Raw genomic sequence first — 25,100 nt, forward strand, 5'->3', positions numbered from 1 at the left:
AGACGAGTTTCATGTTACATACTTTTAATCAACAAAATTGTAATATGCAAATTATAGGAGTCGGAGTCGGTGGATTTTTGGACCGACTCCACAGCCCTGGTCATTCTTCCCCTTTATACCCATGTGACTACCAAGATTCTGCTGAGAAGATGAATTGGGGCAGCAAGTGTTTTCCTTACAAGGTTTTTACAACACTTGTTGTATTGCATGACTTACTTTAAAACTAATTTTCTATGAAACACAAACAAGAAACAGCTCCTGTAGTGGTTTTAAAGAGAAACTCCGACCAAGAATTGAACTTTATCCCAATCAGTAGCCGATACCCCCTTTGGCATGAGAAATCTATTCCTTTTCACAAACAGACCATCAGGGGGTGCTGTTGACTAATGTGGTGAAACCCCTCCCAAAAGAAACTCTGAGGACCGTGGTACTCCTGGCAGTTTCCTGTCTGTGAACCTTGTTGCATTGTGGGAAATAGCTGTTAACAGCTGTTTCCAACTGCCAAAAAAGCATGCAGCAGCTACATCACCTGTCAACAGTAAAAATGTCACCATGTAATAAATGTCAGAATGTAAATCAGGGATTTAAAATATTTTACAATGGGCAAACACTGACTAAATCATTTATACATAATTATTGTAAAAATGAAGCACTGTTTTATTACATTATTTTCACTGGAGTTCCTCTTTAAGGTGACAATCACAGGCATATGAGAGCTGCCACAGATGTTATTTTAGGAGTTGCTAAACTGACCTGTAACAAGCCTTCACATCCGGACCTCTGACACTGCTGGCTGCAGCTCATCCTGGCCAGTAGCTCAATAAGGAATGAAGCCATAGAAGAAGCTTGACAGCCATGGAATCAAGCAGCTTCTTAATAATAAAAAATCTGTCTGCAGTTGTAGCCTAATTTCTATCATGACAGCTGCTCTTTCAGTAAAGGCCACTCTTCACTGGGATAGTGCCCCTGGTGGTGAATATTCCAAAGTACTTTACAGGGTAGGCTTAAATAATATTTCACTGTAATGTCCCTTAACATGTTTCTTCCTCCCAGCTAGGCAATTTGTAAAAAGGATGTTGAGCAGTAAGAGAAGGGCACCTTGGATATGTCCTATGGAGGATGTAGAAATTCCCCTTCCTCTGTCAGGCATGTCCCCGTGGGGAAGACTTTCACACAGGGATGTGGTTGTGTGCCAGTATACATTAGATGTAAAGCCATTGCCCCCCCACCCACACACACACACACACACACAGCTCCCTCCCCAACCTTTCATGACTTCTTCCAATCACGTAGTCAGTGATGGTTTTTAATATGCTTCCTGTATTGCTTTATTTGTTCTTTACTGGCCAGATACAGCTGTCTTTATAAGCAATCATGTGACTGTTTATGTATTTTTTAAGTGTGCAGTACTTGTGACAAAGCTGTTTGTGACAGCCAAAGCATGGGTATTATGTCAGTGCCAGATATGATTCTCCCTACAAGACCTTCCAACCTGCCCTCCCTTTGTATGCTTATCCCAAGCTGACCTCCTCTTCCATTCTATGCAGAAATGCCTTCTTGCCCATACCTCACAATTGCCCTAACCATAACACCTCCATGTTTAATTCCTACTCTTAACTGATTTCCTTCATCTTAGAGTCTATCCCTATTGCTTTCTCCTGATCTGTCATTAATCCTAATCCTCTGATACCTTTCCTAGCCTAACCCTAACCTACACCTAATAGACCCTCACCGCTATCCCCAACCCCTCCTGACCTTATTCTTCACCATGACGACTGCTGATTTATGCAGTATTGAGTTCCTTCTGCCACCATGTAGCTCGGGGTGACCCAAAACCACAAGGAAAGTATAGGGGACTAAAAGAGGCCAAAAAGCCCTCCTTCTAAAAAGCAATACTTAGTGTGGTTACCCACAATGCACTGCTACTGAATATGCAAATTATCTCTTTATGCCCCTGAAGCCAGGCTTACATCTAGAACCAAATAACTCTGCTTTGAAGCGAACTGTTTTCATGAAAGGGCTTGCGACAGTGTATTGCTGTTCTGTAAATCTGCTCTACAGACTAAACTAATGGCCAGCATATTTATATCATAGGTATTTTATAGCAAACATGACTTTAAGTGTTGCCTTAGGTTAAGTCTGCTTCCTGAGCACCCCAGGAGTCCCAAAATGTGGGACAGTATGTGATGGAAACTAATTGTAAAGGGTTTGTAAAGTCAAGCTCTGGCTAAAGCTAATTTGCTTCCCAGAAGGCTGTAGGTCACATAACGAGGCCAGTGGTTGGGTTTGGGAGGTGAAAAGGAGTAGGAAATAGGTTCACTTGGGCTTGGTTGTGTCTGTGCAGAGCACCCCACGTGCACCTGTAGACGCAGGCTTTTCTCTTGGTGCGAGTATGTAAACGTTTAGGTAAAGGAACGGTTATTTTAAGGAACGCTTCCTTTGAAGAAAGATGTCTGTGTTTTTTGGCTACTATAAAGCAGCTCTTAATCCCTCACCAAAGTGTAATGCTGAATAGGACTTGCAATAGGAAAAGCTCAGCTGAACTGTCAAGCTGCATATGCTTCCTGGTTGTAAGGTTCTCCATACATTCCTTTAGAAAGTCCACTAGAGGGCAGGCCATGCAGTGGATACCTCATAAGGTGACATGGCAGTGTCACATTGGCCAGTGATAACAGTAATTTGGTTGAAAAGTACAAGGGGCCTGAAGGTGATAACAAAGGGTTGTCTTCACAGGTGGAGATGGGAGAAGAAGTTATATATGGTTAAGAGATCAAAGAAGAAGATATGCAACCTAGAGAAAGTGTGAAAAGGATGATTGTGAGATTCAGAACTCATACACTGGGTGCGGAAGTGGTTGTCATAGCAGAATGAATCGACAGTGTCACAACTAGCACACATTGTAGGTATTGGTAGGACTAAAAGTAAGCTCTCAGTATACCACTTAAAGGATGTCTGAAGTTAGAGGGATATGGAGGCTGCCATATTTATTTCCAGTTGCCTGGCATCCTGCTGATCTCTTTGGCTACAGTAGTGTCATAAACAACCATGCAGCTAATTTAGTCAGACTTCAGTAAGGTCAAAGTTCAGTCAGTTCAAGCCTGATCTTTATGCTTGTTTGGGCTCTGTCGCTAAAACGTGGTACAGAGCCGCAAAGCTGCTATAATAAAAAAAAGACCTCCTATGATGGGGTCAAGGAATAACAACATTTTAGCTGGATCACAAGATCAGGACCAGTTATGTACAGCTCAAAATATGAGCATCCCTCTGGAGATGTAAAGTGCCAAACACGAGGACTACTTTATTTACTGAGTTGTTCATAACTTGCAAAGGTATCCTGTACCCTTTCGGAAAGCAAATAGGAAAACCTTTAATTCAACGTGATCAGCGAAAAATTAAAGGGAACCTGAAGTGAGATGTTTATGGTTGCTGCCATGTTTATTTCATTTTAAATGATACCGTTTGCCTGGCAATCTTGCTGATCTCTTTTGTTGCAGTAGTATTTGAATCCTACACCTGAAATAAGAATGAAAGACAGTAATACCTCAGCGCACCAACGGACAATAAAGATGGCTTTTCTTACAAGTATGCCGCCGCTCCAACGAGCCAGGCCAGCCAATAGAATATATGGAAGGAGCAATACAGTACCTCTTCCGGCCGTGCGGGTGGTTGTTAGTACCTCTCTCTATGCAAACAAAATCTTGCTGTAATCCCGATATCCAGGAGCGCGATGCCGCTCAGCTCTGCGTGGATGGAGTCTGACCATGTGATCCCCTGGTCAGCTGATACCCGAACTTCCTGTAGCTGGCTTCCTTGCGTTCCACCAGTGGCTTCGTCCCAATAGCAGTGAAGGCAACAGTGGCGCTTCCTGGCTCTTCCTTCCAGCCGTGTCTTCTCTCCTCCTCCTTTTCCTGCTATTACATCACTTCCCTTTCTGCAAAAAAGGGAAGTGATGTAATAGCAGGAAAAGGAGGAGGAGAGAAGACACGGCTGGAAGGAAGAACCAGGAAGCGCCACTGTTGCCTTCACTGCTATTGGGGCGGAGCCACTGGTGGAACGCAAGGAAGCCAGCTACAGGAAGTTCGGGTATCAGCTGACCAGGGGATCACATGGTCAGACTCCATCCACGCAGAGCTGAGCGGCATCTCGCTCCTGGATATCGGGATTACAGCAAGATTTTGTTTGCATAGAGAGAGGTACTAACAACCACCCGCACGGCCGGAAGAGGTACTGTATTGCTCCTTCCATATATTCTATTGGCTGGCCTGGCTCGTTGGAGCGGCGGCATACTTGTAAGAAAAGCCATCTTTATTGTCCGTTGGTGCGCTGAGGTATTACTGTCTTTCATCCTTCCACTTGGGGCTTGGGACTCGCCCCCACCTCTTAGCGGCACATCAGTCTCATAATTTTGCGCTGTGTCCTATTGCTACAATTTCATACACCTGAAATAAGCATGCAGCTAATCCAGTCTGATTTCAGTCAGAAAAATCTGATCTGCATGCATGTTCAGGGTCTATGGCTAAAAGTATGGGAATACACCATACAATTTTCTGTTAGATTTTTCTGTTAGATTCTCTGTTATGCTGGATACACACGGTGCGTTCCCGATTCCCCGCTCGATTCCCGGCCGCTCAATTATTTCCGACATGTCCGATTCCCATTTCGATGGATCGTTAGGTCGATTTGGCATACTTTGCATGAGAATCGACCTAACAATTATTGAAATGCGCTCGGAAATAATCGAGCGGCCGGGAATCGAGCTGGGCATAGAGTGCGGGAACGCACCGTGTGTACCCAGCATTAGATTTACTGTAATTATATTATTTTCTGTAGAGACTGGTCATTATCTCTGGTGCATTGTCTTCTGGTTATCTCCTGCTTAGTAGAACAATGCCTAATTGCTAGGCAGATAGATAGTTAATTTTAAAAAATTATCTGGCAGGTAAATCTAACAGAAAATCTAACAGAAAATTGTATGGTGTATTCCCAGCATTATGCTGAATACACACGGTGCGTTCGCACACTCGATTTCCCGCTCGATTCCCGTCAATTCGTTTATTTCCAACATGTCCGATTTGGATTTCGATGGATCGTTAGGTCGATTTGGCATACTTTGCATGCGAATCGACCTAATGATCTATCGAAATCCAGATCGGACATGTTGGAAATAAACGAATCGACGGGAATCGAGCGGGAAATCGAGTGCGCGAACGCACCGTGTGTATCCAGCATTAGAGGCAATGGATCAACAAGACAACCAGGCAATTTGTTTTTGTTTAAAAGAAAATTAAATATGGCAGCCTCTATATTCCTCTCACTTCAGGTGTCCTTTAAGTGTGCTGAGCTGGTTCAATAAATTTTAGGCCTGGTTTCTGAAAGGTTTTTAGCTGGGACATGGGGGCCTTCATCAATTCTGTGGCACTGTGAGTAGGTGCTTCATGAATCCGATATACTATAACAGTGCAGTTTTATTCTTAAACTATACTGTTTGCTGTTAGATGTAGAACAGCATTCAGATAAAAGCATACCCTAATCCCTTTTCATCTAAAATGTATTGCAATTAAGCAGGAACTAAAGTTACTGAGATACTTGTGCTCATGAGTTTATATACCCTGGCAGTACTTGTGAAATCTTGGCTGTAAATAGGAATATGAGTAGTCGTGCAGAAAGCTTTCTTTTGATTGGGGTGCCTACTCAGAGGAAATCATTTTTCAAATCCTAATGATAACCAAAATTGACCCAAAATGGGCTTGATCTAACGCTTACATTCATTTATATTAATTCATACCTTTGAATGTTGGAGCTGGTAATGTACACAGAAGTTGACACACTTGTTCAGGTCCAGGGAGAGTGTCCACTCCTGTAATTTGATTGTAATTAGTGTCTGTGCACAGATAGTCAATTTAAATGTATTCAGAGCAACACTTTGCTGGCTATCGAGCCATGAGGGAAAGTAAAAAGTCAGAGGGCTTTATGGCAACAGGTTGTTGAATTGAATAAACCAGGAAGAGGATATAAAAAAATTCAGCAATATGGAAATGTCTGCCAGTAATGTTCAAATTCTGATAAAAAAAAGTAGGGGGTTAGGAGTTCTGCTGTTACCAGGCCGTGGTGAGGTAGACCAACCAAGATTTCAGCCACAACTCCTTTGTTCAGTTGCCAGAAAAACCCTCAAGCCACTTCAGCGGAAATAGAGGCCTCTTTACAACAAGTGTGATGCAAAATGAGAGCGTACATGAACTAAATGGGCTGTAGTGTCACGTTACAAAAAAATAAATCAAATCAAATATAGCTTTATTGGCATGACCAAGATTCATACAGGCATTGCCAAAGCAAGGGGAGAATGGGGGACATGGAACGGGTTGGGGTAGGGGTACAGTGGGTTTATTGGGAAAACGCCATAAAACAGCCCATTTACAATATGCCAAACAGCATCTAGACAAGCCTTAAAACCTCTGGAACCAAGTCCTTTTGGAGCGAGGAGACCAAAACTGAACTGTGTGGTAATGACCATAAACATTTGGACACAGGAAGGCAGTGGGCAAAAAATATACCATCATTACTGGGAAGCATGGAGAGGAGATCTTCTGTTCTGCAGGTGTGAGAGCTACTGCGGTACAGGTAACTTAGTGCAAATTCATGGCAAGATAAATGCATCCATAGGACAACTTAAATTCATTGTTTGGAAGCTGCACATGAGATGCACTTTCAATACGACTATGATCCAGATCTTAAGACTAACTAACTCTTAAGCCCCATCGACACGATACGATTCTTTGTGCGATTCGATTACGGTTCTATTTACGATCCGATTAAATCTGACATGTCCGATCAGGATTCCATTGTTTTGCAATGTCAAATCGAATTGAATCGAATCCTGATCGGACATGTCGGATTTATTCGGATCGTAAATAGAATCTTAATCGGATCGTACCAAGAATTGTATCGTGTAGATTGGGCTCTAGGGCCATATGCAATTCACCTTTGCCCCCAGGCCCCCCTGTGCTCTGCTGTCCCCCATAAATCATACACCGTGCTGGCGACATGCAGCGTGTCGCCAGCCGGCTGTTTACATCAGAAGTGTCAGTCTCTGCCACTCCCCCACCTCCGATATCGCCGCTCCTCGTCTGTTTCCCTTCCCTCCAATCAGCAGAGAGGGAAGGGACGCAGGCGGGGAGCTATGCTATGGAGGAGGCGGGGGAGCGGCAGAGTCTGACACTTCAGATGTAAACAGCTGGCTGGCGACACGCTGCATGTCGCCAGCACGCCGATTGATTTATGGGGGCACAGCAGAGCGCAGGGGGGAGACTGGGGCAAACAGTATAGCAACAGAGGCTGGACATTATATGCAGACCCAGCCTCTGTATGCTTATTGGATTCTTAGAACCCACCTCGGGTTCTCTTTAAATCGAAGATGAAAAATGATCTCCTACGAGAAAACTCGGGAGAAAAAATGAATTGCATATAGTCTCTAGTGTTTTGATTCGTTGTTGTGCTTGTCTCCTGTTTGCTGAGTCACAACATTAAGGGTTTTGATTGCTTGACCACTTATTACTACTTGAGTCCAATTTTACAAAATGTGATTATAGTAAATCTGCTGCCTACCGGTTGGCTAAACAGTTATCACTGTGCATCTGCTTTAACTGTCTGCATTTTTGACTCCCATGTTCAAAATCTTAGACCAAACATATTGAAAAATCCTTTTATATTAAGGTGCATCTGAATTTGCACTAGTAAGGAATACGATTTTATTGTCGGGCTCCTCCCCTTATGTCTTGTATGATCTGGGCCTTATGGATCGTTTCCCTACAGCCTTTCAGTTGGAAGGTATGTAGGCTGTTAGCAATGGTCACAGCAGGTTTGGGTGCACAGAGATTATTACAGCTACTGTATCTGGGAATATGCTTGTGTACAGTCTGAGAGCCCACTTCCTGCGGTATCCAGAGCCTAATGTTACATGTATCAGTTGCTGTCTTTTTTGTGTGACCTTGCTGTGCTTCGGCCTACATGACAAAGCTTGCAGGGGATATGGTCTGCAAGATTTCTGTAGTGTTTGTGTATGGCCCATGCTTTTCTCCCCACAGGTAGAGGAAGTTGGCCCTTCCAGCAAACAGGTTTTGACAGCTGTAAATTGGTGTCTCAGTGGGGAGCCTTGGGCAGCTGCCGAGGGTGGAGGGAAAGGGGGACCTGAGCAGGTTTGTTTTTCAAATATTCTTTGCTATGGGGATCATCTCCATTTAACCCATTTATAAGAAGATAGCGAGAATGTGTCATCCACTATACGGTTTGTTTTTTCAGGCCCAACCTTTGCTCATCTTGCTGCAATGTATGCTGGAGCATGGCTTTGCAGTATTGATATTAAGCTACCTCCTCTTAATGTATGTAGGTTGCCATGGCATCTCTGTGGCGTTAAGGTTACTGGTCGATTTGGTTGCCACATTTTTTTATGCTTGTCATTCCATATTACCATTACTTTTTTTAAATATACATATTTTTAGATTCTCCACTGGAGGGACTCCTGTCTTCACTGCAGTCACACGGCCTCACTAACAAGTGCTGACATAAGATATCGGTTCTCAGCCAATCAGACTTGATCTGTAGGATACAGGTAGTTACAGCCACCAGACATTGGCCGCTAAAACCATTATCAATGCAGACCTGAACTCAGAACTTCCTCTTTCCTCTAAAAGATACACAACAGCATAATAACATTTAAAGAAAAACATTTCTTTTGTTACAGCTTATACAAATCCTGAAATAAATCTGCAGTGTTTCTTCTTCCTGCTTTCATGGAAGCAGACCTATCGTTAGCATCCTGTACTTTCAAATGAGCTTACCTGCCGTGGCAGTCAGGTGACACGGGAGAGATCAAATTACACTTGTGATTAGACACACATGAGGGTGAATTAGACAGACTAAACTCTCTAAATACATACAGGGTGCATTTCTCTATGTTTTACTTCTTTCCTGTGCAAGAGTTCAGGTCCACTTTAAGGAAGAGCTTAAGGTTAGGAAAGAAACTAAAGGTAAAGTTAGACACTGAAGCTGCTGACAAAACAGGTATTTTTAGGTGTGCACAGGCATCTCTGTACCATTCAAAACATGGCGACAAGTAGTACGCTGTGGCAAATTTCCTTGACCAACTGCTTTATCACAGCTACTGCGGGGAGCCTCCCGCTTTTTCTTCCCCTCCCCGCTCAATAGGGCAGCACATGCCACCACACAGACTGCGGGCTGCATGTCATCCAAAGCAAGACATAGCGCTCAGAAATGAGCCTAGACATGCATGAAACAGAAAGCACAAATTAGAGTCAGGTGGAAGGAAAGTGGACAGTCTTACAGCAATTTGGGCATCAACATTTTAGGTCTCAATCAAACCAAATTCCAACAATTAAAAAGTCATTCCTTTTTAGTCAAATGGAAAACAATACTGTTATATTTCTGGACGTGGAAAAGGCAGACACAGTACAATCATAGTTCAACTTTCCCATTTATTTGACCAAAAAGATCGAATAGAGAAGAAATTGATCTTTTTTTTTTTGTTTTTTTTTCTTGATCGATAAACAATCGATTGTTCAATTTTTTTTTCCGATAAAAATCTGATTGGAAGGGTTTATGGTAAGTTTGATAAAATAATCTAATGGGTCAAATTGTTATTAAAAAAGTGAATTAATTAAATTAAAGGTGGCCACACACCACACATTTTTTTATTAGATCTTTTAAATACAGTCAATTTTCTTTGATTGTATTGTTTGAAAAATCAAAACAAAAAATGATTGAAGAAAAATAACATTACATTTTCCTATATAATCAATGTTTTTTATTGCAACAACGGGATCATTGAACATTTTCTTTGAATTGTGTACAGCCACCTTATAGGACAACTGTAACGACAGGCATATGGAGGCTGCCATATTTATTTCCTTTTAAGCAATACCAGTTGCCTGGCTATCCTGATGATCCTCTGCCTTTAATACGTTTAGCGATTTATAGTGTGAATGGGGCCTAATGGGAAATTTTAACTCTCAGCCAATAAAGGAAATACAAAGACATTTTCTGCACTTAAAAGCATGCCTGTCTCTCAGTTGTGTTGATTGTAGATAGGTGATTTGATATTCTTGCTTCTGTGCCGCCTACTTGGAATCCGTGAAATGTTCAAACTTGTTCACTGCCTGATAAATCCCCATTTTATGATGGATCAGTTTTAGTATGAAAATGGAATGCTAAATCCTTTAATTTCATTATTGCAATAAACTTGTTTGCAAAAGACCTTCTGCCCCAGTGAATTTCTGTTCACTGTTCTTCTATTCCAAATCCATCATAACATAAGCAGGGCACAACGCTTGGAGTTTGCAACCTAAATTTAATGTTGCATTACTTTTGGATACATTTTTTTTCATTGATAATTCGTGATTGTTTTGGGCGAAAATCTAGTTTGTGTCTAGTGACCTCTCAAGCCCCCATGTTGCAATCCACCTCAGATACTGTCCCAGATCCATTTGTTTCTCCGAGAACTTAATTTGAAGTGTGGTGCCACTCTCTCTATAAGATGTAAATTTTTTCATAAGGCAAAAAAAAATTTGCAAGTGTGATGCACAGCGTTCTCCACAGAATTTTTTTTCCAGCCGGGTGACATGAAAAATTAGCCGGGTGGGATGCGACCATGGGCCGGTGCTTCTCTGCACAACTCTGCTTACAGCATAGAGGAGGATTAGGAGGCAAGCTGATGACAGCCAGGTGCCCACCAAAATTAGCCGGGTGGAGGAACCGGCTAAAAGAGCCTGGGGAAAATACTGATGTACACAACTGAAGATGAGCACAGTGTTGCCTCTGGCAGCCAGTCCTCTAATAGTGAAGTCCTGGTGTTTGAATCCCCAGACATAAGGGTTGTAGCAAGTGCTGTCTGTGGCTACCAGTCAGCTTGCAATGGAAACCTGAGCATTGCTTTCAGTAAACATACAGTTCCCACTATGCAGTGCTGGTGACTGTGCATCATGAAGCAAAGCATGACACCGGTTTTGTTTACCATTACAACTTGACCAACCCCAAGCTCATTGTTCTCTGCCTATGCCCAAAAGCCACTGCATTTTGTGCCACCTGTCCTTCCTCCTCTGCCCTCCATAGCAACAGAACTGTATAGGAGTCATTCCCAGCTGATTACCCGCCTGGTCCTTCTCCTGGGTTTTTTTTTTTTTTCTTTTTAAAGTATCCTATCTATGCTTTATTTCTATGCCTTGTGTTGCACTGGAGCTACTGTATGTATATACTGTATGCACTGTGTATCTACTGTATGCTAATATGCACTATTCTGCTACTGTATCACCACCGACCCTGTTGTGCCAAAACCAATTCCGGGTACAACTCACCTTGTACTTGACAAAATAAACTTGATTCTGATTCTGATCCACAAATTCGCCTAAAAGATCTAATGCTGGGCATACATGGTAAGTTTTTGCGCCGGTATCGAGCCAGTGGCTCGATGCCGACGCGTCACCGCTCGTCCGCGAGGATCGATTCCCGCTCGTCCCCGCGGGCATGCCTTATCAGCCGCTCGATTCCCCACTATTGCCCGCCCGCAATCTATCCGGCGGGTCATCAGACCTGTCGCATATTATCAGTCGAGCCATCAGCGGCTCGATTGATAAGGAAACAAACTACTGTGTATGCCCAGCATTAGGCTAAGTACCTCCAGGCAGATCTCAGCCAGATGGATCGAGGATCTCAGCCAACAAATGATCGTTCCCTGATCCATTGGCCGAAACTGCAAGCGCCAAAAGCAAAGATCATTGTGGAAAATCGTTTGGAAAAATTGCTTAGTGGGTATGGGCCTTAAGTCACCTAAGGCAGGGCCTCCCAACCCTGTCTTCAAGTACCACCAACAGTACATGTTTTGCAGGAAGCCACACTCAATCACAGGTGAGGTCATTAGTGTCTCAACAGAGCTGATTAACTACCTATGTGGATTTCCACCAAACATGCACTGTCCTAGACAATCATTGAGCATATGTATGCACTCTAAGGGCTCGTTCACACTAGGGGCGTTTTCAGCCTTTTTTCAAGTCCAGGCGATTTTTAAAATCGCCCACAAAACGCTTGTGCAATGAATCTCTATGAGAAGGTTCAAATCAGCGCGGTTCGTGCATTCAGCAAAGCTGTGCCTTTACCACTTTTGGGGCGTTTTTGCTATAATGGAAGGTATAGGAAGAGCGATAAACACTCACAAAACCGCTTTATGCAGCAATTGCATTCACGCTTTTTAGAATAAATACATAGGGCCTGATTCACAAAGCGGTGCTAACAGTTAGCACCCTGGTGAAAAGCCCTTTATCACGCCTAAACTCAGTTTAGGCATGATAAGTTTAGGTGTGATAAGTTTAGGCATGATAAGTTTAGGTGTGATAAATTTAGGCATGATAAGTTTAAGCACCAACTGCGTTAGCACCGCAGTGCACAGCTGATCAAAAGTTTTGCGCTAGCAAAGTCTGGTGCACTTTGCATAGAGTTTAATGGCGCTGCTTTGCGTGCGGGACTTTGCACGCTATCTACACTTATCTAAACTTAGCATGCCTAAACTTATCACACCTAAACTTATCACACCTAAACTTATCACGCCTAAACTGGCTTTTCACCAGTGTGGTGCAAAGGTTATCATGCCTAAAGTCTTTTAGGCGTGATAACTGAGTTATCACCGCTTTGTGAATCAGGCCCATTGTATTTATTCTTTTCTAGGTCAAAGAGTTCACAAAGAGTGAACTACAAAACCACTCTGGAAAAGCGCTTAGAAAAGCGCTTTTACCAGAAACACAGCGCGCAGTGGAGCGCCGGGAGGGGCAAAAAAGTGCACAAAAACGCAAAACGTTTGTGTTTTCAATTTTAGGTGTGAATGAGGCCTAAAGGAGGCCATACATCACTCGATTTGCCACCAGATCGACCATTAGATGATCCCAGATCTCTCTCTGATCCGAGTGTGGTCAGAGAGGGATCTATTGCCTGCCCAGATGCCCAGACACCGCGCACAGATTTCCATTATATTTCAGCATTAAATCGGCCCACAAAATCGAATAATGTTTAGGCACTCTAAGCATCTGTAATACATTAGATAAATTACTCTTACTGTATTCATTCTAGGCTAGTTACATGTGGATACAACACTTACCCCCCCCCCCCCCCCCCCCCCCGAGCTGTCGCTGAAGAGATCCAGCCCTGTACCCTGCAGTAATCATGCATTCTAGCAAATAAATGGTATTACTTTCATAAAATGTTTTTTTTTTTTTTTTTTCTGCCTACATTGGAAATATGTTTACAGCAACCCTGTGCTCTAGCCTAGCGGAGAAAGCTTCCATGTTAGCATTAGAATTTTGTGGCCTTGACCATGACAATAGCAGACATTCAGTGAAAGATCTGCTGGTGTATTGTTACATTTTCACAGACTGACATTTAGAATCTGTAAACATCTAAACAACTGTTAAAATAATTAGCCTGATTCAATAGTTCATGTGTTGACGCCTGAGTGGTAATGTGATTGGAGGAGCATCTGAAGCATTCACATTCCCGTTTGTTTGGAAATAATTATGATGGCTGCACAATTGGTCTCTTCAGTCTGTGAGAGAGGGGACACATGTTTTCATTCTGGCACTAAGCAGTCACCTGTCTCCTGCGTGAGTTTATCGGTGTACTGATCTTGGTGCTTATGATCCATCCTCCTTTTGACTCGTTTTGATGTCATTCTAATCCTACTACAAGCAGTCCCCTACTTAATGCCCACATATAGATACCTCAGGAGGGGGAGGCCTCTGAATCCTGGAGTGGCTCCCCCTGTCCTCCTCAGTCAGGCCAATTCAGTGATGAGACCCCCTGAAGCTTAACTGAACTGTAGCAGGAACCTGTAATGTAATTGAATAAGAGCAGGTCACACATAGGTATGTGATACAATTCCACCGAGTTTCACATCTGAGTTATCAGGCCAATAAAAGTGAATCCCAGCACCCGAAAGGAAAAAGGCTTACCAGCCAATAACAACCCACGTTTTAAGGTTGTATACGGAGCATGAGGCTCCCAGTGGTCACAGAACTGTTCCAGTCTAAAACTGCATAAAGTCATCCTCCAGATAGCATCGGTGTAAGAACGATGATATAGCATAAAATGATAAAAACAGTGGTGATAAGAGAAGTGTAGACCGCTTTGAGGAGAAATGAAGCATATAATCATAAGACATAAAGAGTACTCACATACAGGGCCCAAAGTTATGGGTACCCGGAATTAAAATGGCGCGTGTATACTGGCCAGTGGTAGGAACAAGAATATGAGGTGTCGCTCGTCTCCTTGCAGACTGGTTTCGCAAACTAGCATCATCAGTGGATTCAATGACATTATTGCTTGAACATTGAACACGGTTTTCTCTCAGCTGCGGTTTTTATATGATAAACATTGGCGCTGTTCCTCTTTCTCTCTTTTTAGTAGCAGGAACCTGCTTGGGCTACAGCAGAAAAAGAAGAGCCCGATTGGGTTCTTGCTGCTGCACAGGCGCTGACGGCTCACTTATGTGCAGTAGCTCGGGCTCAGCTTTTTCCACCAGACCCCGAGTGAGTCCATGCTAATGCGTATGCGCAAGCTGTCAGCAAGCAATTTTTTTTATTTTTTTTAGGGGTCCCGGCTCTGGAATGGGCTGGTGGCGGAGGAAGCAGGAAGCCTCTCCAGGATCCTCTGGAGGTGAGTACCCACATTTTCCCCTACAGGTACATTTTATTTAAACCGGTTACATGGCGGGAGTTTGTTTGTTTGTTTGTAATTTGAATTAATTTGTAAGTCCAGTCATGTGTTGTACTTAGTGAAACATGAAGGATAGATTTACTTTCAGACAACTATTTGGACATATACTTACAAAAATGTATACAATACTGAAACCTGTAACCACAAAAATATGTAATATTTAACATTTAATATACAGCATGTAGCAAAAACATTGAGCTTTATTCTTAAAAGAACGATAAACTCAACACCTGCAGACAGCGGACAATTTGAGTTTACTGGGAATCTACACAGTTTATGTAGCGAGTTACGGAAGTTGTGCAAGTCGCTATGAGCATGCATTGCTGGCACCCCTGTTACACAGGCAATGTAAGTGTTGCATGTATAAAGCGATTTACACAAATTGCGTAAGGGCTGCTTCACACTACAAGTAGAGTACACTAGAAGTACTTTCTTAGTGCACCACTAAATAACAGGCTGAGAGCCCTCTTCAAAATAATTGTTAGAGAGCCCCTTAAATTACATTTCAATAGAATCAAGCAGAGTCCTCCAACACAAATGTATTATTAATTGAGGCAATTTGTGGTTGATTAAGCATATGTGTTAGAAGTACACTTAAAGGACAACTGAAACAAGAGGGGTATGGAGGCTGCCATATTTATTTCCTTTTAAGCAATACATGCCTGGCTGTCTTGGTGACCCTTTTCCTCTAATACTGTATTTATAGCCATTGACCCTGAACAAGCTTATTCTGATTAGGTATTTCTGACATTATTGTTGGATTTGACAATATTAGCTGCATGCTTGTTTCTGGTGTGCTTCAGACACTACTGCAGCCAAATAGATCAGAAGGATGCCACGCAACTGGTATTGTTTAATAGGAAATTAATATGGCAGCCTCAATATTCTTCTCATTACAGTTCATTAAGATTTAAGCAGTTCTCACCATATTCTAATATGACCCAGGCAAAAATTTCAAACTTTAAATAAAAAATCAAGTCCAGTTTTACTGGATTGCATGTTTTCTTCAATGTTTTTCATGCTTTGCCCAGCTGACTTGAGAATGGAGTATGCGGGGTGTTAAAAAGGAACTCCATTGAAAATAATGTAATTTAAAAAAGGGTTTAATTTTTACAATAATTATGTATAGATGATTTAGTCAGTGTTTGCACATTGTAATATCTGTCTTTTCTGACATTTATCACATGGTGACATTTTTACTGCCTTTAGGTGATGTCAGTGAAAGGAGATGCTGCTTGCTTTTTTTGGTAGTTGGAAACAGCTGTTATTTCCCACAATGCAACAATGCTCCCACAGTGTGATGTCAGGACCTCAAGGCTGTGAGGTGCAGACCTCACACTGTGGGAGGCGGTTTCACCACAAAATCAGCCATACAGAGCCACCTGATGAGGGCTTGTGAAAAGGAATAGATTTCTCATGGGAAAGGGGATATCCGCTACTGATTGGGATAAAGTTCAATTATTGGTTACGGTGTCTCTAAAACTATTATAGCTGTGGCATAAATTTATCAAAAAAAGATATAAGCACTTTATTGTCGGTGTGTAACACAACAAAATTACTTTTCATGACAGCCCCACTGTGCATATAAGGAACATAGTGATAGTAATAAAGGTAGAAAGAGAGGAAGGCTTCAATTACTAATTTTATTCCTATTTAAAGGACCTCTGTCGCGAAAATCTTAAAATGTTAAATACATGTAAACATATACAAATAAGAAGTACTTACTGTAAGTGACAGCAACATAGGAGAAAGGTAATTTATGGCTCATTTTACTCTGGAAGAAATGAACTTCTTATTTGTATGTGTTTTTTAAATTTTAAGATGTTTGCGACCGTTTCTCTTTAATGTCCAATATAATTTGACTTCACGAAGTCATTTTCTGCAAAGGGAAAACCAAAACCTCACTTAGGAACTGGGACTGTGGAACTGGCCAATCAGTCTTGCTATGTGTTGCACGCTCCCACTATTACTAGCAGAGCGCTGATGCTTTGATAATGAAGAATAGCTTCCTTCTACAGCTTGCTGTTAGCCAGTATAGTGGGTAGTCAGTGTTACACAGTAATTCCGTGCACCAAAACAAAGGATATGCTATCAGAAGGTGCTTATCATTAATGTGTAGTACCAGCTTTTAATTTCCGTTCTCGGATACTGTTGTTATTCTAAAGTGGTGTTTTGTATCATGATGCTCTCTTATCTCCTAATGAGCTGCACGGATTCTCTGCTACATTATATTGTGCTACATGGGTTAATAAGAGGGGTATTCCGTTCCTTGATGTCACTGGGGTGGAGTGCGCGCCAGTGCCAGGTCATGTGACCAAAAGCGCTGATCTTCTGCCAGCTCATCTGACAGCCAGCCACGTGCGTCTCCAGCGTCGGCCAGCTCTGAGCAGAGGCTGTAGTGCCAAGGCCCACACCCACAGTAAGGGAGAGGAGCTGATGCTACGCTACATGTTCAAAGAGTGTAAGCTCACTGACCTAATTGCCTAGTCTTTTATTAAAAAAAAATGCAAAATTCCATCCTTTGAGGCTTTTTCTTATGTGTATGCACTAGGAATTCTTGTTGTTTATATATACTACTAATTTGATGAGCTTACGTTAAAGCACATAGTAATGAAACACAGGGACGGATCTAGGGGGGAGCAAGCGGGTCTCTTGCCCCAGGCGCAAATTGTTGAATTCTTAAAAAGGCGGCAAAATTTGGATGGGGAATGGCAGTTTAGGCGCCAAAACCTGACCTTGCCCCAGGCGCAACTTGGGGCAACTTGGTCTAGATCCGTCCCTGATGAAACAAGTTCCAAGTGTGGTTTGATATACATCCACAGTCCGACCTCGTCTTCACTGTTGGGCGTACAATTGTCCACTTCAGTGGAATGTATGTACTGTATATACTGCACATCAGTGCTACATAGTAGGGAGAGGAAGCAGTCCCTTCCAGCACTGACTTATCTTAGACTGGAACCCACTAGGAGCGCTTTTCTGAGCGCTTTGTGATGTGAAAAGCTCACGCTAATGTAATGCTATGGGTGTGATCTCACTGGGATTTTATAAAAATCCCCCATAGCATTGCATAAGCAAGAGCTTTTTCAAATCACTAACGCTTAGAAAAGGCTTCTAGTGGGTTTGAGCCCTTAAGGGGGAAATAGTGGTGATCTGAGGAGATATTCCAGCATATCTTGTTGTTTTTCTTTAAAGGACAACTGACGTAAGAGGAATATGGAAGCTCTCTACGAAGGCACTATATCCCTACTAGCATTAATGATCTGTTAACCACTTGAGGACCGTAGGCTTACATCCCTCTAGTGACCAGGCTATTTTTTACAATTCAGGCCACTGCAGATTTAAGGCCTCGCTGTAGGGCCGTACAACTCAGCATACAAATAGATCTCCCCCCTTTTCTGCCCACTAACAGATTTCTGTTGGTGGGCTCTAATCGCTGCTGGGATGTTTTTTTATTTGGTGTTTTGTTTTTTTTAATAAATTTGCTTATTTTTTTATTTTTCTTAAGACTCTCCCCTTGCCAGCAAATCGCAGCGATCAACTCTCATAGGGATCAGCCCTTGGGAGCAGATCGCTCTGTGAGCCTCCCCAGGGGACAGCCAAGTGACACTGTAGATCGCAGCACTTGTGAATAGACAGCGGTTTCGCAGTAGACTGATGATGGAGCGGAGCACCGTCATTCAACCGGGGATGCCTGCACATTGGCGCGCAATACCCTGCAAACCACGTCCCCAGGACTTAATGCCAATTGGCGTTACGCAGTCCTGGGGGAGCCGCCATGTTCACAAGTATCGGCGTGACACGGACGTAAGGAAGTTAAGCATGTGCTCTCAACTGACGTGAGAGAAATATGGAGGCTCTCTGTGGAGGCACTCTATCCTACTAGGGTTAATGTACACATTGTTTCACCAGAAGACATTGTGCTGTTTGGTGTGCTGTATCACTGCAGATGTATCAGTAAAATACGCTGAATACTCATCTTTGAAGGGTCGAGTCCTATTTTGGATGTTGAACACTATTGGTTACTTTTGTGAGGCTTGATGGACCTCTCACCTCACTGGACTCCCCGCATCAAATAAGCATAATGTTGTGGGAGGCAGAAGCCTCTAGCTTACGGATGGGGATATGGAGGCTGCCATATTTATTTCACTTTAAACAATTCATATTGCCTGCCTGTCCTGTCGATCCTCTGCCTCAAATACTTTTAGCCATAGACCCTGAACAAGCATGTTGATCAGATGTTTGATTGCATTTTCCACATGCCTGTTTAAGGTGTGTGATTGACCCTCTTGAGGCATGAACAATCAGCAAGAATGCAAGGCAACTGGTATTGTTTAAAAATAAATAAATCTGGCAGCCTCCATATCCCTCTCATTTCAGTTGTCCTTTAATTTCTCTCAGCTACCACTATACAGACATGAGATGATCACTCGATCTGTCTGAAAATAATGGCTGGATTGGGCAGCTGATGCATCGACTCGCTTCGTAATCAATGCAAGGCAGCTGGACCTTTGAGACTGTAAATGCTTGATTGAGATTACTTTATTTTAACAACAACAACAAATAACATTTGTAAAGCGCTTTTCTCCCGTGGGACTCAAAGTGCATAAGCATGGCTCCGACCATCGTGGTACAGAGGAAGAATTTTATAAATCTGGAAATGCCAGGCTAAACAGGTGGCTTTTCAGTCTGGATTTGAATAGCTCCAGGGAAGGTGCTGTCTTTACTGGGTGTGGTAGGGAGTTCCAAAGAGTAGGGGCAGCATGACAGAAGGCTCTGTCTCCAGATTTTTTGAGGTGCACTCTGGGAGTGACCAAGTTTATAGAACTTGCTGATCTGAGGTTGTGAGAGGTGTGGTGCAGCTTCAGCAAGTCCTTCATGTATCCAGGGCCCAGATTGTGCAGGGATTTGAATGTCAGCAGTCCAATCTTGAAGAGTATTCTCCATTCTACTGGTAGCCAGTGCAGTGAGCGAAGGATCGGTGTAATGTGACAGTGGCGAGGCTGGTTTGTTAGCAATCTGGCAGCAGCATTCTGCACTAATTGCAGGCGACGCAGGTCCTTTTTGGGGAGGCCAGCATAAAGGGCATTGCAGTAGTCCAGCCGTGATGTGATGAAGGCGTGGACTAGGGTTTGAAGATCCTCTGGGGGAATCAGATGTTTAATCTTTGCAATGTTCTTCAGATGAAAGAAGGAAGATTTAACTACAGATGAAATTTGGTTTCTGAAACTCAATTCCCCATCGATTAGTACGCCAAGGCTGCGCACAAGGTTGGAGCTGTTTATGTCTGAATTCCCAATCCTGATTGGTGTTGCTTTAGGATAGAGCTGTTTTGATGGCGAGCACTGGCTTTGGACAAACAGGACCTCAGTTTTGTCAGCATTCAGTTTCAACCAGTTATCATTCATCCATGCCTGAAGCTCAGCTAAGCAAGAGTTTATTTTTGGGGTAGGGTCTGTTCCACCAGGTTTGAAGGACAGGTATAGCTGTGTGTCATCGGCGTAGCAGTGGTACGTCAGGCCATGTCGTTGGATAAGTGTACCGATTGGCAACATGTAGATTGCAAACAGCAGAGGGGATAGGATTGATCCTTGTGGCACTCCGAATTGTAGAGGTGCAGGTTTGGACATTATAGGTCCTAGGGATACTCTCTGTGTTCTGTCAGTCAGGAATGATCTGAACCACTGGAGGACTGATCCACTGATGCCACAGTACTCCTGCAGTCTGTTAAGCAGGATTTTATGGTCAACTGTATCAAAAGCAGCTGAGAGATCCAACAGGATTAGGATGGAGCATTCCCCTCTGTCCCTTGCCATGAGCAGATCGTTGCAGACTTGGATGAGGGCTGTTTCACAGCTGTGGTGTTTCTTAAAGCCAGATTGTAGAGGGTCCAGGATGTTGTTTACTGACAGCCTGGTTTCAAGTTGCAGATAGACAGCCTTTTCAATAACTTTACCTAAGAAGGGGAGGTTGGAGACAGGTCTGTAGCTGCTCATAGCATCTGGATCCATGGAAGGTTTTTTAAGAAGGGGCTTGATGATTCCTTCTTTTAGAGAGGTAGGAAACCTCCCTGCTTGCAGAGAGCAATTTACTATTTTGTGAAATGCTGGACCAAGCAGGTCAGGGCATTTCAGCATATGTTTAGTTGGTCCAGGGTCCAGGTCGCAGGTTGTCTGGCGGAGACGACAGAGGATGTCTGAGATCTCTTCCTCACTAATACTTTTGAAGTCAGTCCAGGGTGTTAGGTTGTTTTTGCAGCTATTTCCATTAGTTGCATGAGTCTTGGGTGCTGTGGACTGAATGAGAGACCGAATAGAAGATACTTTGTCAGCAAAGTAGCAAGCAAATTTCTCACATAGCTCCTTTGAGGGAGTTATAGTGGGTTTTAGACAGGATGGATTACATAGTCTATCAACTGTGCGGAATAGTTGGGCTGGTCTGTTGGCGGCCTTTGCGATCTCCTGTGATAGGTAGGAGGATTTTTTCTTGGTGATCGCATTTTGGTAGCTTTCCAGGTGAGAGACAAGGGTGTGTTTATCTTTTGAATTCTGAGATTTTCGCCACTTCCTTTCTAGTCTGCGCACTTCTTTCTTTATGTCCTTTAGTGAGCTGTCAAACCACGTGCATGGTGAAGTGGTGTAGATCGTTTGATGCGAACTGGAGCGAGGGCGTCATAGGCAGATGACACTGCATGGTTGTATATCAGGACCATGGAGTCTGGGTCTGCGCAATGATTGGTTAATGCGTCGAAGTTGAGAATATTCTGAACGTGCTGGGGTGAGACATCTTTCAGTGAACGGTATTTTATGAGTTCTTTCCCTCTGTGTTTTATCGCTGGTGCTGTCAGAGAGAAGTGGATGGTGTGGTGGTCTGACCATACCACTGGGTTTATATCCATGTGTGATATTAAAAGTCCGGAATGAAATATAAGATCCAGGGTGTGCCCTTTCGTGTGGGTGGGGAGGTTGACAGCCTGAGAGAGACCCAGTTCACTCATTATGAGAAGTAGTTCACTTCCTAGCTGGGAGTCGTGATCATCCACCCATGCATTGAAGTCTCCCAGGATGATCCATCTAGGGTGTTCCACTGTTACGCAGGATAAGAGTTCAGATATTTCCTTAAGAAAGGCTGGACCATTTTTTGGGGGGCGGTATATGAGCAATATGTTGATGTTTACTTCTGCTGACAGTTGAGCTGCAAGACATTCAAAGGTTTCAGTGGGGCCTATGGGCAGGGGCCTTATGTTCAAAGAGGATCTGAAGCATATGGCAACCCCCCCACCCTTGCCGACTTGTCTCTCACAGTGCAAGATTGAATAATTGGCCGGCACGGTTGCTTCAAGAGTTGGGCCTGCATGCTTCCCAAGCCAGGTCTCTGTCAAAAAGGTCAAATCAGAGAGCTCTATTAGGTCATGTATAGTTGCAGTCTTATTATTTATCGATCTGGCATTGCAGAGTGTAGCTGTGATTAAGCTTTTCTGAGGGCAAATATGTTTTTTTATACTTGGATCCACTAGCTCTCCGCCCCCTTCTGCATTTCCTGAGTATCCCAAAGGATTTTAAGCGGAGAGCTAGTGAGGTGTTAATTTGTAATTGTTCCTTGGGAGGGCAGGCAGAGAGAAGGTCCTTTGATGAGTATTTGTATGTTGACATTAGAGACAATAGACTTGTTCAGATAGCTTGTACTTCTGGAGTCCTGCTGAGATCAAAGGGGATCTGTGCAAACTCCTTTCATTCCTACACAGAGTTGGATCATAGATTTATTTTAAGTAAAGTTCCTTGTTTTAGAGTTAGATGATAAATGATAACATAAATGTGGAAAATAGTCACTTGGTGCATATGCCTTGGATAATGAATAAAGGATTACTCACAGGGTGGAGTGAGGGCAATCACAGGCAATCAAGTCTTCAGAGAGGTTGAGGTCTTGTTTCAGGTCAGCTGTTAGAAGGCTTGGTGTGTTCAGCAGAGGTAAGCTTCATGGAGGATTTCAATCCAGTTTAAATCTCTGCCATCCAAAGTAATCCGATTGTTCTGGTTGGTTGTAGTTGTAGTCTTGGTCGTGGTGGGTGGAATTCCTCTGTATTTTGAGTCCAGTTTCAGCACAAATAGGTTTAAAGGTGTAGAAATCTGAGACAAGGTCTGGAGCAGCTTAAGAGAGCTGCAGCCCGGCTGGGCGCGCTCAGTAAACATTATTTTTTGCCATAGCAAATAAACCTACATATGTCAAATATAATGAAGCAAACTTAGACTTTGTTCACACTGCAAGAGCTTTTCTAAGCACTTGTGATTGTAAAAGCTCTTGCTAATGTCATCCTATGTGTGTGTTCTAACTAGCGATGTTATTTTGTACAAATCCGCCAAAGCATTGCATAAGCAAGAGCTTTTAAAATCTCTAGCGCTTAAATATCTCTTTTAGTACTGCAAGAGCTTTTTAAGCGCTAGGGATTTGTAAAGCTCTTGCAAATGTTATGCTATGGGTGTGATCCCACTTGAGGGATGTGATTTTGTTAAAATCCCCCATAGCATTGCATCAGCAAGATCTGTACAAATCCCTAGTGCTTAAAAAGTTCTTGCAGTACTACAAGAGCTTTTTAACCATTTAACGACTGATCCACGCCAATTGGCGTGGACGCGGTGGCAGCCTCAGGACTGCTTAAAGGAATTGTCAGGCAAAAAAAAAAGTTTCACTTACCTGGGACTTCTACCAGCCCCTTGCAGCCATCCTGTGCCCTCGTAGTCACTCACTGCTTCTCCAGTCCCCCGCCACCAGCTAGTTTCGTTTTTGCCGACCTTGGGTTCGGCAGGCCGCATTGCGTCCATTTTTACGCATTTCTCCTGGTGCAGGAACATTGGCACATACATTTTTTAGCGTGTGCAGTGCGATTTTTATTTTTATTTTTTTTTTAGGTGGCAACGCTATCGCTAAAAATGTTTTGCATTGCACCACTAACACTAAATAATTTATGTGTTAATGTTCCTGCACCAGCGGGAATGCGTAAAAATGGACGCAATGCGGCCCGCCAACCCAGAGGTTGGCAAACACGAAACTAGCTGGTGGCGGGGGACTGGAGCAGCAGTGAGTGACTACGAGGGCGCGGAATGGCTACATTGGGCTGGTAGAAGCCCCAGGTAAGTGAAACAATTTTTTTTTTTCTTGCCTGACCATTCCTTTAACGCTAATTGGTGTGAAGTCCTTGGGCAGGGTTTTGCAGGAGATCGCTTGCGCATCGCCTCGTCTCCCAGCGGTGATTACCGCTAGGAGACTGACGGCGATACCACCGTCTATTTACACTGTACAGTGCTGTGATCCACGGCAGCGCTGTACTGGGAACAGCCGTGTGAGACTGCTGGCCCCCTGGGAGACAGGAGGGCGATCGTCTGTCATAGGCTGATGCCTAGGACAGTTGATCGCGGTGATTGGATGGCGGGGCGAGGGAGGGCGGGGTTTCTATAAAAAAAAAGTGAGATTTGGGCAACTTTCCCATAAGGACGGTAAGGTCGCACAACGTGCCCCTAACGCAACGCATTGTGCACTATAACTTGGACATTATAGAGCCCTGCATTTGGTGCGCCGTTTTCGTCGCACAGTGATGGAACGAAAACGGTGCATGCGTTACACTTAAAAAAGAAAAAAAATACATTACGGAGCATGTGCAAAACAAGTAACGCAGCAGATGCATTGCTAAACGCACAGCATGCAGCACTTTCTAATAACGCCTCACGTTACACACAAACGCAACGTGTGCACTGTGAATGTCGCACAGACTTAGTATTGCTGTGCGTTAGTCTGCGTTATAAAATTTTCTAACGTGCGACTTTAACATCCCACTGTGAAAGAGGCCTCATTAAAAAAAAAATCAGTGTTTACAAACGCTCTTGTAGTGTGAAGGAGCCCTCACACCAATCAGCCTTTCTCATATCATTAGATGGTTTAATGGTGGTCCTACAATGGAATAGGAAACACCTGCTAACTGTCAGGATTATTCACTAAGGGCTGGTGCACACCGGAGCGGTTCTGGAGCGTTTTGTAAAACGCTTGCAGGGAGAAAAACGCTTGGCTAATGAAAGTGAATGGGCTGGTGCACACCAGAGTGGTTCGTTTCTTTTTCCACAAACGCAAACTTGGGGGCTACAGCATTTTTTTAGATTTCTGAGGCGTTTCTGCCTCAATGTTAAAGTATAGGAAAGTGGAAAACTGCTCTGAAAAATGCTAGATCAGATCGTTTTTCCAGGCGTTTTTGTTACAGAAGCGGTTTAGTAACAGCTTTACTGTAACAGTATTTGTAATCTGCTATACAAAAATGCTCCAGAAAACGCTAGGCATATTTAGAAAACATA

The 25,100-nt window shown here is 43.3% G+C and overlaps 1 protein-coding gene across 20 annotated transcripts in view; it reads left to right on the forward strand.

Annotated features, from left to right (window-relative positions):
* Positions 1–25,100, forward strand: part of THRA (thyroid hormone receptor alpha) — a 1,122,562-nt gene that overhangs the window by 777,995 nt on the left and 319,467 nt on the right. The window contains exon 1 of one of the 20 annotated variants that reach the window (XM_068262451.1): positions 7,666–7,710. The exons of 17 other annotated variants lie outside the window; for them this stretch is intronic. The gene's annotated coding sequence lies outside the window, so the exon portion shown is untranslated. Of the gene's footprint in view, positions 1–7,665; positions 7,711–7,752; positions 7,825–14,639; positions 14,707–25,100 lie in introns of those variants that run through there. 2 more of the 20 variants (XM_068262448.1, XM_068262445.1) reach the window with 2 other exon arrangements.

Source organism: Hyperolius riggenbachi, chromosome 12 (assembly GCF_040937935.1).
Source record: "Hyperolius riggenbachi isolate aHypRig1 chromosome 12, aHypRig1.pri, whole genome shotgun sequence".
Taxonomy (NCBI): Eukaryota; Metazoa; Chordata; class Amphibia; order Anura; family Hyperoliidae; genus Hyperolius; species Hyperolius riggenbachi.